General features: G+C 41.5%; 1 long non-coding RNA gene across 10 annotated transcripts; it reads left to right on the top strand.

Annotated features, from left to right (window-relative positions):
- Positions 1 to 1050: 1050 nt before the first annotated feature.
- On the top strand, positions 1051 to 13956 carry LOC141810450 (uncharacterized). 10 transcript variants are annotated; one of them, XR_012600106.1, is made up of 14 exons: positions 1051 to 1699; positions 8905 to 9012; positions 9117 to 9208; positions 9299 to 9394; positions 9499 to 9590; positions 9681 to 9778; positions 10262 to 10353; positions 10444 to 10539; positions 10644 to 10735; positions 10826 to 10923; positions 11028 to 11119; positions 11210 to 11286; positions 11438 to 11552; positions 11685 to 13956. It is a non-coding gene; the product is annotated as an uncharacterized LOC141810450 (long non-coding RNA). The 10 variants fall into 10 exon arrangements; XR_012600107.1 differs by lacking the exon at positions 1051 to 1699 and having other exon boundaries at positions 1736 to 9012; positions 9303 to 9394; positions 11685 to 13955; XR_012600105.1 differs by lacking the exon at positions 1051 to 1699 and having other exon boundaries at positions 1736 to 9012; positions 11214 to 11286; positions 11685 to 13955.
- The last annotated feature ends 27 nt before the right edge of the window (positions 13957 to 13983 follow it).

Here is a 13983-nt window from a genome sequence, read left to right as displayed (position 1 = left end):
TTGGAGTACTAACATATTATTTTCTCTCCTAGGCAAGAGAAGTCCTTATAGCTGCAGCTGCTAGGTTGGTAGTTACTTTACACCTTTTAGATAAAAAAAAATCCTGAAGTGATATCAGCTGATAAGAAAGGAAACAATTTAATACTAATTGATTTGTGTTAAAATGTATTGTGGTGTAGAGTCAAATTGAGGAAAGTTTATAAAGGAACCTACCAAAATTTGTCTCTTGATTTCTATTTTTTTTAAAATAATCAGTGTCTGTGTGAGGATCCCTGGTGATCTGGATCAGTCGGGTTCCCCTGAAATCTAATTGGCTTTAGTGAGCAAATTATATTCCTTGCCAGAAGGCAAAATTATGGTCTGAAGATAAACTGCAGCTTTAAAGCACTGTTTCTAATGCAATATGTTCATTATAAATTCAAACAGACATTATATAGTGGTCATCATATTTTGATAAATGCACACTTGCTGTACATGTAATTTTGTAAAGGTGACTTTATGTGGATTAGCTACAATATTTGGTTTGTGCTTGTGCTTGTTTACAGTGACACTGCTTCACATAGGTATTGAAATTTACTGGCTGAGTAATGACTTGAGTGATATTAATTACACTTTTCTGTCTTGTAGTTCATACCCCGGAAGTCTCCATTTCTCCACCCAACCCCAAACCCTCTATCCTCTGTCCTGATCTACCTGTTGTCTCTTACTTCTTTCAGCCTGTACTTCACCCTGTGGCTTGTGACCTAGTCCAGCCAACCTCTTAACAAGGCTTGGAGGCCGAACCATCTTGCTCTATCTGTTCTTTCTGCTAAAATTTCTCTCTCCCTGTATTTCACCCTATGGTTCAGTGAACCCCTTGATACAACCCTTTTGATACAACCCTTTTGAGACAACCCTTTTGAGACAACCCTTTTGTGACGACTCTTTTGATACAACCCTTTTGTGACGACTCTTTTGATACAACCCTTTTGTGAAAGCCTGTTGTGACAACCCTGTTGTCACAACATTTTTTGAAAGCCTTTTGTGACAATCTTTTTGTCACAACCCTTTGAAAATCTTTGAGAGAAGCACTGCCTTTGTTGGCTACCTGAGGATCACCATTTACCATGCCGAGAAAAGGTAAAAGATCTGCAGCTCAAAAAGTGCGCTGGCAAAAGTTTGGTGAGTCTAAACACTCTATACAAGCTGAAAAAATGGCTACTTTTGATGTTAACATGAACACAGATACTAGTCTTTCTGACCCTTCAAATACTACTGTTACTTGTGTGTTAGCATCCCGCAGTCAAGGACACCATAAATATGCTGATTCCAAAAACAGTCAGTGCACCTGCAATTCTGCAACATTTCTGGCTTTCCTGCACGAGTTGCAACATCTTCAAAGAGCAGACCTTGATCTTGTTTTAGACAGAGGCCATGCAATGTATGGACTCACACTGGGTCAGTTAATTGCAGATGGGCGTAAAGTTGACACATTTTTAGACACAGAAGAAATTCCAGAGGTTGTTGTGGGCTCCTCACAGCAACACGTAATGACAAAATGTGAATCGATATATGGTACCTTTGCAGGTTCTACTGACAGTGATGACAACCCAGTCCCCAGCCTTGCCGAGAGCCTCGAGTGTTTGTCATCAGAGGTGAACTACGCCTTGCTGATAATGAGTTCTGTGTGCATTGCTGTTTTCCGAGACCATCAAGGAAGGTATGGCATTTTTGATCCACACTCTAGAGGTCACAATGGCTTACCTCACGGCCCAGGTGGTAGTGGCACTGCTGTCATGCTTATTTTCACACGCTTGAGTGAACTGATCGCAAAAATTGTCAAACTGTTCCACATGTTGGGCACTGGTCCACTCGCACAATTTGAGCTGATGCCTGTACTTTTTCATGCGGTGAACGAACACTCAACTCCTAATGATTTGGCCCATGGAAACTCAAATGTAACAGATGCAGATTTTTCCAGAGGAGAGGAAAAGCCTAACCTTAAGACAGTCACACCACAACAAATCAACCAACGTGTAAAACATTTCTCAAAAAAATCCATGCAAAAAAAGAAAAAGCTCAAAAGGTTTCTTTTAGCCTTGGACAAGGAAGAAGCTTCATTTGCTGCAAGCATCAAAAGATCTGAAGTTAGGAAAATGAAAAAAAATATGACAGAAAAAGAAAAGTATGCACAAGACCCACATATTGCTAGACAGAAAAAGAAAAATTCAACCAAACATTACAACAAAAATGCTGAGTTTAGAGAAAGAAAGGTGTCAAAGACCAAAACCCGCTATCAGGAAGATCCTGTCTTTCGGCAGTGGAGAAAGTGTTATGTAAACAACCAGTACAGACAAGATGATGCTTTCAGGGAGAAAAAGAAATCCAGTGTAAATGACAGGTACAGACAAGATGATGCTTTCAAGGAGAAAAAGAAATCCAGTGTAAATGACCGGTACAGACAAGATGATGCTTTCAAGGAGAAAAAGAAATCCAGTGTAAATGACCGGTACAGACAAGATGATGCTTTCAAGGAGAAAAAGAAATCCAGTGTAAATGACCGGTACAGACAAGATGATGCTTTCAAGGAGAAAAAGAAATCCAGTGTAAATGACCGGTACAGACAAGATGATGCTTTCAAGGAGAAAAAGAAATCCAGTGTAAATGACCGGTACAGACAAGATGATGCTTTCAAGGAGAAAAAGAAATCCAGTGTAAATGACCGGTACAGACAAGATGATGCTTTCAAGGAGAAAAAGATCTCTTATATGATCAACCGCTATCGCTCCAATGGCTGTTCCAGGCAGAGCAAAAAGGCTTACATCACCAAACGTTATGCAAATGATCCTGAATTTAGATTGAAACACAAAGACACCATGAGACAAATCATGAGAAACAAATCCCTCTCAATGAGAAAGCCCAGTAACATACTGTGTGCCATGAAAATAAGACGAAAGTACAGATGCATAACCAGACATACCAACCCCAGGGATGACAGTCTGATCAGAGAAGCGATCAAAGTTTTCAGGGCACAAATAAGCAACGGGCCGACTTATGTCTGTACAGTGTGCCACAGAGCTTTGTTCCCAAACCAAGTCAGACCCTGCAATAGGTCAAAATATGTGAAAGAGCCACATGTTGCAAGAACTTGCCTTACCGGGCAATATGTTCATGTGTGTGATAATGAATGCCAAAGTTCCCGACAGTGCACTGTACCAGATGAGAGAAAGAGAGAGTGGATCTGTTATACTTGCCATGATCATCTTATCAGAGGTAGCATGCCGTCTCTTGCTATGGCCAATAACTTAGAGCTATCAGATATTCCCCCTGAACTGCGTGATTTGAATATACTGGAGAGGCATCTCATTTCCAAATGTATAACATTTGCTAAAATAATCCCTCTTCCCAAAGGTCAACAAAGGGCCATTCATGGTAATGTAGTGTGTGTCCCATCTGAAGTCCAAGGCACTGTCAATGCCCTACCCAGACTCAGAAGTGAATCTCAAGTCATGCGTGTCAAACTGAAAAGGCGATTGTGCTACAAAGGTCATCAGATGTTTCAAACTGTAACTTGGCCTAAACTTGTGAGGGCTCTGCTCACACTAAAAGAAATTCATCCACAGTACACAGACGTAACAATCAGAGAAGATGCAGAATTGTGTGACCCAACACTTCCTGATGAGGGGGACGATGACACAGATGAAGAAAAAATGGATGATGGTGATTATGACGAGGAAGATTTGATGGAGATTGACAGTTTTGAAAATGATGTGCTTTCCAACGCAGAAAACGTAACTGAAAATGATGAACAGATTTCTCAGCAGCAGTCAGACACCATGCAACAGGAAGGTGATGAGCCTAATGGCGGTGTTGTACTTGAATCATGTCTTCAACCAACTGATGTTTCTGAGGAGATTTTAAGTTTTAGTGACAATATCTACTCTGTTGCTCCTGCTGAAGGTAACAAACCAGTTAGCTTTTTCAAAACGCCCAAACTTGAGGCAATGGCTTTTCCCGTTCAGTTCCCAACTGGCAAAAACACACTGGATGAAGACAGACGTATAAAACTAACACCTTGCAGTTATTTCAAATCGAGGCTTTTCTGTGCGGATGATCGTTTTGCAAGAGATTCCAACTATTTGTTTTTTGGTCAATTCGTCACAGAAATACATCTGGCCACATCCAGCATGAGAATACAATTGCGTAAAGGAAAACCTTTTACTCGAGATGGTCGTAGAATCAACAATGCCATGTTACAAGACAAAAAAGAGGTTGAAAGACTGGTGCGTAACAGAGACGCAACTCGTTTCATGATGCCACTGAGAGGCACCCCTGCTTATTGGTCAAAAACCACCAAAGAGCTCTTTGCCATGTTCAGACAAATTGGAAGTCCTACCTTCTTTTGTACATTTTCTGCTGCTGAAATGCGATGGAAAGAAGTAATCACAATAATCAAGACCCAACAAGGTGAACAAGTAAACTTTGACGAGCTTGACTGGTCCTCTAAATGTGACATATTGAGAAGCAATCCTGTAACCACGATGCGTTTGTTTGACAAAAGGGTTGAGGCACTTTTCAGAGATGTGATCCTGTCCCCTGCACAACCAATCGGTGAAGTGGCTGACTACTTCTGGCGGTTGGAATTCCAGCACAGAGGAAGTCCTCATATACACAGTCTCATATGGGTGAAAGGAGCACCTGTGTTTGAAGAAGACTCTGATCAAAAAGTGTGTGAATTTGTTTCAAAGTACATCACTGCTGAGCTGCCTGACCAGAACACACAACCAGAACTGTACAAAAAAGTGACCGAAGTTCAGATGCACAGCAGAAACCATTCCAAGACTTGTGTGAAATACCTCGGGGCTAACTGTCGCTTTGGATTTCCGAAACAACCTACCCCAAACACCATGGTACTGAGACCTGAAGGATGTAATGACCCAGAGAAAGAAGCAGCAGCAACAACAAAACTCACAGCACTGAAAAGGTTGCTTAATGAACCTGCAAATTGCTCTCTGAGTTTTGAACAGATTTTGGCTCGCTGCGAGCTCACTGTTGATGAGTACAAACAATGTCTGCATTTGACAGCCAGATCCACTGAAGTGATCCTGAAGCGTGGTCCACAAGACTGCTGGGTGAATAACTACAATCCTTCTCTTCTTGAAGCCTGGGATGCAAACATGGATATTCAGTTCATCTTAAACCCTTACTCCTGTGTTGCCTACATCTGCAGCTACATCAGCAAGGCTGAACATGGCTTGAGTGAGTACCTCAAAACAGTGCTACAAAACTCCAGTCAGGAAAATGTAAACGAAAGCGATGAAATGAAGCAAATCATGCAGGCCTACTCTAAAAAGAGAGAAGTGAGTGCCCAAGAGTGTGTGGCTCGTGCATGCGGTTTACACATGAAACAGTGTACACGCAGTGTTGTATTTGTTCAGACTGATGAAAACGCACTCAGAATGAGTTACCCAATGTCGTTCCTTGAAAACAAAACTCCAGACTCTGACAACATATGGATGAGTGGTTTACCTGATAAATACAAATGCAGACCTGAGACACCTGAGTTTGAGGTGATGTGTTTGGCTGATTTTGCCTCAACCTGCAGAATAGTTTATGGCAAACAAACTAAAAGCAAAAAAGCATTTCCTCTGCTGAATGAGATGGGATATGTTCAGAAGAGATCAAATGAGAAACATGCCATCATCAGATACTGCCGCTTTTCACAGGAAAAGAATCCTGAGGAATTTCATCGAACATTGCTGAAACTCTATCTCCCTCATCGATCAGATGACCAGCTTAAGTCGAGGAACTTCCCAACAAACCAGTCCTTCCATGACTTTGCTTGTGTTCAACTGCCTGGTTCAGAGCACCCTGAGCCTGTAAGACAAATTGTCAATCGAAACAGAGAGAAATATGAGAAACACAGAGAAGAGATTGAAAATGCCATAAAAGAGTTTGAAGAAAACGGTGGCATGATAAATGAGTGGTGTAACCTTGCTCCTGAAAGTGAAGTGGAAAGGTTGGAGTGCATTGATGAACTTCAGGCCAGAGAACCTGGTGATGAAAATATTCAAGAAAATGTGCCAGATTTTAATGTGAGAGCTGACACAAGTTCAGAGATTGCGATTACTAGAGAGACCCCCAGCATTGATCCCACACTGTTACGCCAAATGTATCAGAACTTGAACCAAAAGCAAGCATGTGTCTTCTACAGCATTCGAGACTGGTGCTTGAAGCGTGTCTGTGGTTTGAACCCAGAACAGTTCTTCTTTTACATTAATGGTGGAGCTGGTACCGGCAAGTCTCACCTTATCAAATGCATCCATGCTGAGGCATCCAAAATCTTGAACAGACTTCCCAGAACTGCAGAAGAGGCAGACATATCAAAACCTACAGTCCTTTTATCTGCATTTACTGGCACTGCTGCATTTAACATCTCAGGTACAACATTGCACTGTCTCCTCAAGCTTCCAAGAAGCCTGAAACCTCCTTTTCAAGGCCTTGGTAACAAACTGGATGAAGTGAGGGCAGAGCTGTCCAATGCTGAAATCTTGATCATTGACGAGGTGTCCATGGTCTCCAAACCTCTCTTTGCCTATGTAGATGAGAGACTGAAACAAATCAAAGGAACTCAGAAACCCTTTGGTGGAATGTCAGTTCTTGCTGTTGGAGATTTCTACCAGCTGCCTCCAGTTAGACAGTCTAAACCCCTATGTGTGTACGATCCAACTCAGATTGACCTCTGGCGAGACAGTTTTCAGATGATAACACTCACTGAAATTATGCGACAGAAAGATGATGTTCCTTTTGCTGAAATGCTGAACAGGATCCGTGTCAAAGAAAAGTCTGAACCATTGTCACTGGTAGACAGATCCTTACTTTTGCATGCCGTCACTGATCAGGCCAACTGTCCAAAGGACATACTCCATATTTATGCCACCAACAAACAGGTTGATGAACACAACTCTGCATCATTACAACTGTTCCACTCGGAGATCATAACAATAAATGCAGATGACTACAAGAAAGATCCTCAAACTGGAAGAATGGAGATACGAGCTGTACCATTTCCAGGGACCAAAAAAGAGCTGCCTGACTCTATCCAAGTAGCCATAGGGGCACGTGTCATGCTAACCAGAAACATCAATGTCCTTTCTGGCCTTTGCAACGGGACTTTTGCACATGTTGTAGAAATCGTGACAAAAGCTGGTTCACCTCATGTTGATAAACTTGGTCTACAACTTGACAACAGAAATGCAGTCAACACACATAATATTGTTTACATCGACAGAGAGGAGGAGAATTTGAAGCAAAATGGCGTGGTGCGCAGACAGTTTCCCATCAGGCTTGCATTTGCATGTACTATACACAAGGTTCAAGGTATGTCAACTTCCTCAGCTGTCGTGTCACTAAAACACATCTTTGAACCCGGCATGGCGTACGTAGCTCTCAGTAGAGTGACTTCTCTCAGTGGACTGCATATTCTTGATATGGACGAGGAAAAGATATACGCCAACCCTGAAATCAATGTCGCTCTTGCTGCTATGACAGAAGCTTCTCTTGAACATGTGATGCCTCTACTTCATGCTACAAAGGGGTTAAACAGAGGGGTTACACTCACTGTTGTCCATCACAACACAGAGGGACTTCCTTGTCATATTGCCGACATCAAAAGTCACCATGAATTGTATCTTGCAGATGTCTTGTGCCTCACAGAAACTCACTTGAAGGGCTCCTTTGTTTCTGAAACTCTCCATTTAGATGGCTACAACATGTTCAAACGCAATAGAAATGTCTCCTACACAAACTACCCCGACATGGCAAACAAAAATGGCGGAGGTGTAGCTATTTATGTGAAAAATCATATCCGTGCGACAGAAAGGCAGTACATACAAAATGCAACTGATATCGAGTTTACAGTTGTCAAGCTTGAAGCTCCATTCCCTGCAACGATTGCAGTTGTGTACAAACCTCCTGGCTATTCTGGCCTCTCATTCTTGTCAAACCTGCAGAGCTTACTTAATGCACTGGAAATCATGGACCATCATCCCATCTTGGTTTGTGGAGATTTCAACGAAGATCTTTTGTCCAGGGCATTCAAGCCAATCCTTGAACTCTTTCACTCCAGAGGATATGAGCAGCTTATTAACGCTGCTACCACAGACAAGAATACCCTGTTAGACCTCATATTCATCTCTCGACCACAGTGTTGTCTCCATTCTGGCGTTATACAAACCTACTACAGTTACCACAATCCTGTATACTGTGTATTAACCCCTTAAATTTTGCATGTATAACTTGCAAATCTAACCTTTCTTTAACCTAACTGAAATATGATTTTTAATAATAATTTGCAATTTTGTTGCACTTGTAGCAATGACAAAGTTCTATTCTATTCTATATAATACTCTAAAATGATGGCATTTCAAACAGCAATTCTATAATGCATTTTTCTGAAACTTAAAGCCTGTAAACTTTAAAGGCTGCTGAGCTTTTCCCCAATACAATTCTGAAAACAATGAAAACTATTTCAATAGACTCAGTATTTAAATTGTGATGTAGGACAGTCATCCCTTGCAGCCAGGCTTTAACATCTTGGCCTGGCCGCTCCAGCTATAAAAGGACTGGGAAGGGAGGGTGGGATGGAGGGATGACTGCAACTTGAAAAAGAAAAAAAATAGAAATGCACAAAAGAATTTTCATAAAACAGTTTGCACAGCCACCTAAAAAGTAATGTGACACCATTCATAGTAGCGAAACTTATACGGTCTGGACCATGTCAAATAGCAAACTAAATTGTTACTTTGCCGTGAAATTACCTGGATCTGGGTCTGGTATGTAACTTTTTTCTTCTACCATTCTTAGTGCTACAGTTAAGCCTGATCATCTGTATCTCTGATCACTGCCATCTCTTTCTCCAACTAGCCAATCAAATATGGCCACAATGAAGCAGAGACCTGGGACAGGAAATCCAGAAAGACAATGCTATGATGACAGGCTGTTACAGTGTTTTGTCATCAATGCTGTGCCAAGGTAGCGCAATTCAATGTGGCACGCTAACCTTTAAAAACTCAAGTTTTTTTTCTGTGGCTGCTGGTTTGTGTCAACCCTTTTTCTTTCTCTCTTTCATTCATCAGGTCAACAGAAGAGGCTGAATGAAGCTCCTCAGGAATCCTGTTAGTAGAAGATGCCAAACTGAGCTGTCTAGGAAAACCTGAATCCATTCTGGGTACGCAACTACATTTGCATTTTCTTTAAGAATTTAGAGTACTTGAATAAATTTATGTTCACATTCATCACAGTTTTACCTCCCTTTCAGTTAGTCTGCAAAGCCGTGTAGTACAACACGTCATCACAAGCCATCTTAAACTTTGGAGCTGATGCCACACTGTTTTGTCATCAATGCTGTGCCAAGGTAGCGCAATTCAATGTGGCACGCTAATCTTTAAAAACTCAAGTTATTTTTCTGTGGCTGCTGGTTTGTGTCAACCCTTTTTCTTTCTCTCTTTCATTCGTCAGGTCAACAGAAGAGGCTTAATGAAGCTCCTCAGGACTCATGTCAGTAGGTGAGGCCAAACTGAGCTGTCTAGGAAAATCTGAATCCATTCTGGGTACGTAACTACATTTGCATTTTCTTTAAGAATTTAGAGTACTTGAATAAAATTATGTTCACATTCACCACAGTTTTACCTCCCTTTCAGTTAGTCTGCAAAGTGGTGTTGTACGACACATGTCATCACAAGCTATCTTGTACCTTGGAGCTGATGCCACACTGTTTTGTCATCAATGCTGTGCTAAGGTAGCGCAATTCAATGGAGCATGCTAACCTTTAAAAACTCAAGTTTTTTTTCTGTGGCTGCTGGTTTGTGTCAACCCTTTTTCTTTCTCTCTTTCATTCGTCAGACACAGAAGAGGCTGAATGAAGCTCCTCAGGAATCATGTCAGTAGGTGAGGCCAAACTGAGCTGTCTAGGAAAATCTGAATCCATTCTGGGTACGTAACTACATTTGCATTTTCTTTAAGAATTTAGAGTACTTGAATAAATTTATATTCACATTCACCACAGTTTTACCTCCCTTTCAGTTAGTCTGCAAAGCCGTGTAGTACGACACGTCATCACAAGCCATCTTGAACTTTGGAGCTGATGCCATGACTGTTGTCATCAATGCTGTGCCAAGGTAGCGCAATTCAATGTGGCATGCTAACCTTTAAAAACTCAAGTTTTTTTTCTGTGGCTGCTGGTTTGTGTCAACCCTTTTTCTTTCTGTCTTTCATTCATCAGGTCAACAGAAGAGGCTGAATGAAGCTCCTCAGGACTCATGTCAGTAGGTGAGGCCAAACTGAGCTGTCTAGGAAAATCTGAATCCATTCTGGGTACGCAACTACATTTGCATTTTCTTTAAGAATTTAGAGTACTTGAATAAATTTATGTTCACATTCATCACAGTTTTACCTCCCTTTCAGTTAGTCTGCAAAGCCGTGTAGTACAACACGTCATCACAAGCCATCTTAAACTTTGGAGCTGATGCCACACTGTTTTGTCATCAATGCTGTGCCAAGGTAGCGCAATTCAATGTGGCACGCTAATCTTTAAAAACTCAAGTTATTTTTCTGTGGCTGCTGGTTTGTGTCAACCCTTTTTCTTTCTCTCTTTCATTCGTCAGGTCAACAGAAGAGGCTTAATGAAGCTCCTCAGGACTCATGTCAGTAGGTGAGGCCAAACTGAGCTGTCTAGGAAAATCTGAATCCATTCTGGGTACGTAACTACATTTGCATTTTCTTTAAGAATTTAGAGTACTTGAATAAAATTATGTTCACATTCACCACAGTTTTACCTCCCTTTCAGTTAGTCTGCAAAGTGGTGTTGTACGACACATGTCATCACAAGCTATCTTGTACCTTGGAGCTGATGCCACACTGTTTTGTCATCAATGCTGTGCTAAGGTAGCGCAATTCAATGGAGCATGCTAACCTTTAAAAACTCAAGTTTTTTTTCTGTGGCTGCTGGTTTGTGTCAACCCTTTTTCTTTCTCTCTTTCATTCGTCAGGTCAACAGAAGAGGCTGAATGAAGCTCCTCAGGAATCATGTCAGTAGGTGAGGCCAAACTGAGCTGTCTAGGAAAATCTGAATCCATTCTGGGTACGCAACTACATTTGCATTTTCTTTAAGAATTTAGAGTACTTGAATAAATTTATGTTCACATTCATCACAGTTTTACCTCCCTTTCAGTTAGTCTGCAAAGAGGTGTAGTACGACACATGTCATCACAAGCTATCTTGAACCTTGGAGCTGATGCCATGACTGTTGTGAGTATTATGGTTTACGTATTTCAGAAATTTCTGAGATATTGCTGAATTTATACATTTAATGTAGAAACAGTTGTTTTACTTTCCCCTTACATGAAGAGCTAAAAGCCCAAAGTTGATTTAAATTTTTTTTTGAATTTTTGTGCACCAGTTTCTTCCATGAGCAACAGAGAAGATGGGGGGCCTCAGTAACACCCGGCCAAAGTCTTTCACCCCTATGTTACACTGGGCAACTCAACCTCAGAGGCCTTTGGATCCAGTACCTGGTATGTGACTATGTTCTTGTGTATATGACTGTGTGCTTTTAATCAGACAGCACCTTTACTTAAAAAACTCAAATGTTTGTGTCATCAACATGACAGGTGTTGCCACTTATCTTTCACCTCAATGCTTCACAGATCCCCAAGGATCCCAGAGACAGTGTCTGCCAGCTGACTTATGCATGCTCAGCCGTCCTGGTGGGGGATCCCTCTGAGACTTGACCCACCCAAAGGTTTCTTCCTTTTTTCCTCAAGAAAGGTTTTTGGGAGTTTTTCCTGACATGCTCAGAGGGTCCAAGGCTGATGGTGCCTGGCACTCCAAATGACACAGCTAACGCTAATAGCGAGGCTAGCTTGACAGCGACGCACATTTCAGACCTCCTCAAGCAACACAGAGCAGCGCTGGCCATGGACTTCAAGTCTTCTTATGCCACCTTGGACAAAAAACTGGACCAGATTCAGGCTGTGGTTTCAGGACAGGGGCAACGCATCACTGATCTTGAGTCTAACGCCGAGGCAGTGAGTAATCGTCTTCAGCAAATGGAAGCAACATGCGTCTCACTACAAGAAGACAACAGGTGGCTGAAACTGTCTGACTTGGAGGGACGAAGCAGAACATCCGCCTACCTGAAGCTGTTGAAGGCAATCGTCCTACTATCTTTTTCTCACAGCTTCGCTTTGATATTTTCAGTGAGACTGTGTTGCCATCTGCCTCAGAATTAGACAGAGCCCACCGCAGCCCTGTGCCCAGACCGGGCCCAGGAGATAGACCACGCCCTGTCGTCATACGCTACTACTGGTTCCAGGTAAAGGACTTGGTCATTAAGGAAGCTCGTAAACGTGGTAGCCTGGATTACAAGGACAACAAGATCCGAATCTACGAGGATTGTACAGCGGAGGTTCTGAAGCAGCGGGCCAAATATTAGGAAGTCATGTCTGAACTTTATAAAAAAAGGACTACATCCATCCCTCCTCTTCCCGGCAAAGCTGCGAATCACCCTCCAGAGCGGCAAAAAGAAGTGGCTCTCCTCCGTGTCTCAGGCTGCCAACTTCATTGATAAACTGGATAAGGACTCGACTGCTTCACCGTGATCCGATTCTGAAGGATTCTGCGTTGTACCAGGTTTGCCCAGCTCATTTGAAAAGTCAATCCAGGCTCTGTGAGTATTCTTGCCCGGTGATGTATATATCTACATCTTTTTTATGTGACCCCTTAAACTGGCTGGACACTCCTCTGTGTGTTCTTTTTCTTGTTTAGTTATTTTTATTTCTTCATTGCCAAACGCCTTCAATCTTACTCTTCCCTCTTTTTTTTTATGTGACCCCTTAAACGGGTTGGACACTCCTCTGTACATTCTTTATTTAATTTTTTTATTTTTATTTCTATTATCCTTAAGGCCTTCAATGTTATTACTTTTCCCTCTTTTTTATGTGGCCTCTTAAACAGACTGGACACTCCTCTGTGTATTTTTTATTCAATTTAGTTATATAAATTCTTTCAATGCCCAACACCTCAATATTTTGACTGTTAAGCCAAACAGAGATAATCTTCCCAGAGGTGTAAGCCAGAGTTAGAGGTGGAATGTTATGTTTTGCTGAAAGAGTAAAGTTAACTTGTGTTTGAAGCTGCTTGTTGCATTTGTTTATTTGCCTATTTCATTTTATCCTGCTTTTTTAGGGTTATTCTGTTAAATCATATTGCGGGGAATAGAGTTATACGGAAGTGAGTAAGTTGTAGGAATGAATATGGTAAAGATTGTTGAAGTCTTGGTTGTTCATCTTTCTGAGCTATGCTACGGGATGTTTTGTGGGTATGGGTGGGAGGAGTTGGGGGTAGTACCTTTTGTTTTTTGGTTTTTGTTTTTGTTTTCTTTTTCTTTCTCTTTTTTTTCTTCCCAAAGCACCTCTTTTCAGCCTTTATTTTTCTTTATGCTGAGTTTTTGTACCTTTTCCAGTGCCTCCCTGTTTTTATCCCAAAATCTTTTTTCAGTGCTCTTGATTCTCGAATCACATCCTACATTTGGAATGGTAAGCCTCCTAGACTGCGCAAAGCATTTCTTCAAAGACCTAAACAGGCTGGTGGTATGGCTGTACCCAACTTTTCAATATTATTATTGGGCTGCGAATGTTTGTTGTTTGCTGTATTGGGTGCATTTTCATCTTGATGAATCTTGTCCTGTTTGGGTTTCAATGGAGGTTTGTGATAGCAGTCCAATTTCCCTACCTGCTCTTCTGGGTGCTGCATTACCACTGTCCTCAAATTGCCCCTGTAATAATCCTGTGATTAAACATTCTCTGCGTATCTGGACTCAGTTCAGAAGGCATTTTGGTTTGCAAAATTTCTCACTTAAAGTTCCTATCACCTCTAATCATTTCTTTATTCCCTCTTTAACTGACGGTGCATTTAAGATCTGGCACAATAAAAAACTTAAATTTC

The sequence above is a fragment of the Halichoeres trimaculatus genome, unplaced genomic scaffold (assembly GCF_033239565.1).
Source record: "Halichoeres trimaculatus isolate MK-OKI-2021-1 unplaced genomic scaffold, fHalTri1.1 fHalTri1_scaffold_21, whole genome shotgun sequence".
NCBI lineage: Eukaryota > Metazoa > Chordata > Actinopteri > Labriformes > Labridae > Halichoeres > Halichoeres trimaculatus.
Note: the sequence above shows the minus strand (reverse complement) of the source record. Positions and strands in the feature narration are given on the sequence as shown.